This window comes from Pistacia vera, unplaced genomic scaffold, assembly GCF_008641045.1.
Source record: "Pistacia vera cultivar Batoury unplaced genomic scaffold, PisVer_v2 Contig701, whole genome shotgun sequence".
Lineage (NCBI taxonomy): Eukaryota > Viridiplantae > Streptophyta > Magnoliopsida > Sapindales > Anacardiaceae > Pistacia > Pistacia vera.
In genome coordinates this window covers 336,681-339,647 of record NW_022196559.1, presented here as the reverse complement: position 1 = coordinate 339,647, position 2,967 = coordinate 336,681, and positions in this window count along the sequence as shown.

Here is a 2,967-nt window from a genome sequence, read left to right as displayed (position 1 = left end):
AATGCATTGAGAGCTAAAGTAGAAAAAGAAAGGGAGGCTGATTTTAGATATTTCAAATCTTGGATACCATGCATAACTAATTACCCTATTAAGAAACAATTTCAAAGTGCATACACAACTGCAAAGTTTAAAGAGCTTCAAGATGAGATTGCTGGAAAGATTTATTATGAGTTATCTTTTCTGAAAAAATGTGATTCATGCGAGGAGTTTCAAGTTTGGGAAGATGTTTGGTTTGGAGATAATAGTCGCCGTGTTCTTCATGTAGTATACTTTGATGAAAGTTCGTGTGATATTCGTTGTACTTGTCATTTGTTTGAGTTCAGAGGGATTTTATGTAGACATGCCATTATGGTGTTGATTCATAAAAGGGTTTCACACGTTCCGGAAAAGTACATTTTATGGCGTTGGAGGAAGAATGTGAACAGATGTCATATGAAAATTAAGGTCAGTTATAATAGGTGGAGCACCAACATTGAAGGACAACGTTTTGATAAGTTGTCTAATTTAATGCTGACAGTAGAGGATCTGGCATCAAACAATGAGGAAGATTATAATATGATGACAGAGTTTATGATTGACATGAGGAAACAGTTGGAGCAAAAGGAAAGTGAGGGAGGGCTTGGTACAACAATGAACATCTCTTCTAGAACCGGTTTGACTAGTCAAGATGGGGATAGTCCTCTTAAAGAGGGGAATACCGTAATCATTAGTCCACAGGCAGCTCGTAGCAAAGGTCGTCCTCCATGTAGAAGAAAGCAGTCGAAGATTGAAGAAATTGTACGTAGGGTTAAAAAGAAAAAATTACAAAAACAAAGAATTGGTATGACTTATTCATTATTTCAGTAATTTTTTTGAAACATTATTTACTTATTTGAAGTTTAGAATAATATCGACATGATTATTAATGTGTTATGAAACTTTTTAGGAAAAGGATCATCGGTACAGCGACAACAGGAACAGTTTCTTTCATGTACTTCCGTGGCCGATGCAGAAACTCAAGTGTTGTCAAATGATGTTGTTACTACACAAGTATGTGTTATATATCTTGTATAATTGTAATTGCCTTAAGTTTTCTATACCGTGTGCTAAATTGTGGTTGTTAAACAATGACAGATGTCCACTGGTCCGGTTCCAAATCTCGCAGGACAAAGTAGTTTCTATACTGGACAGGAGTTTGTAAATGATGAACATGTCTCGTTGGGAGATGTTTGATATTTTTGCCAGGTTGAAGCATATAGAATTGTATTTGGTATAAATTTTTCATGCTTTGGTTAATTTCTACCGAATGCAGTTGAGTTGTATGCTTATACAGTTGTTTTATTTTTTGTATTTTCGTCATTGATTGTGTAGGATAGTGAATTCATGATAATGACGTTAATGTACATGGCATTTTGGATATGCATTTCTTTTCAGATTTGAATTTTTATGTCTTTGGGTATGTCTAGTATTACATATACATATACATTGAAAAGAGTTGTTGACATATGTATAAACAAAAGACAAATCTATTTATAAACAAAAGACAGATTTATTTATAAACAAACTACAATCTTTATTAACAACATCCGCTCAAATCAATCTATTTATAAACAAAAGGGAAAAATTCTTCATCATGGTGCAGGGGGTGGAGGTTGACTAGAGGATGAGGAGGTTGTTGAGAAGTTCTTCATCATGTTGAAAATCTCTGTCATGTGGTCTCCAATGATGTCAAATGTTTCTTCAATTCTTGATGCAAACATGTTGAAATCACTTTGCAGTTCTTGCATTTGCCTCTCACTACGTGAAAAACGCTCCTCTTGAAACTTTTCCATCCGCTCAAATCTGCTTTCTATTTCCTGTAAAGTATGAGAAGCCATATCTTCTACATTCTCAGATGGTCTAGGTTCAGTACCCGTTCTTCTTCTTTTGCGCACATAGACTTGTCCTTCAGTAACCCTTTTTGGAATACTGACACCTTCTTGAACCGTTGCATCTCCCTCCATTTCATCCCTAATCAGATACCATTGTCTTGCCACATTCTTTTTAATCAAACCCATTCTATTCAATGTAAAACGTAATCTTATTTGTCGCATCATGAGGAGTGATCTCAATATTCAACTTCTCACATATTAACGTAACCAGCATCCCCCAATATATTTCTCCTTTTTCTACGGTGATCTCTGCCAACTTCTTAATCAATAACTTTGCTGAATTAACTTGCCTCCTTGCTACTGCTGCTTCCATGAACAATAAATCCTTAACCGTCACATTTCCATTTGTCTCTTTCCTACCATTAAATGTGAAAGTCAAGTATTTGTGAAATACTCTCATAGCAGGATTCTGTAACTTTGTAGATTTACACCTATGTGGATGGTAAGTTGCTATTCCAGAAACATCAATCCAAGCTTGTTTGGAATCCCAGTTTCTAGGTACGTTTTCCAAACCTTCACAATCAAATCCTATCCAGGTTGCTAAATCTTGGGGTGTCACTACAAAATTCTGATTCTTTTATTTAAAGAACATTGTATACGCCTGAAACTCATCACTGTCTGTCTCTACAATTTCCAAACTACCAAAAAACTCATATATCAAATGCCTATATCCATCATATCTCATGCTGACTAAACGGTCCTATTTCAAATGATTAATCTAACCATTGATTTCATCACCTAAACCTAAACTTGTTAGAAGTCCTAAATCCAAACTTCTTCCAAGGCAAATATCTCTTTTCGACACGTCCTCGTATTGTTTTTTATGTCGCCAGTCTCGAAATTGAAGTGCAGATAAGGATGTGCCTTCCTGAGGAATGGTTGCATTTTTTGCCCTTACCATTTTCTGCTTTCTTCTAAAACTTGTATACATAAAAAAATCGTCATCATAATCTGCCACAGACACATAGCCAATTACTCTTAACATGGCAAAGGTGTCATTATGGTCTAACAAGGCAAACTTCAACTTCTCACAAGAATAGTAAAGTAAAAATTAACT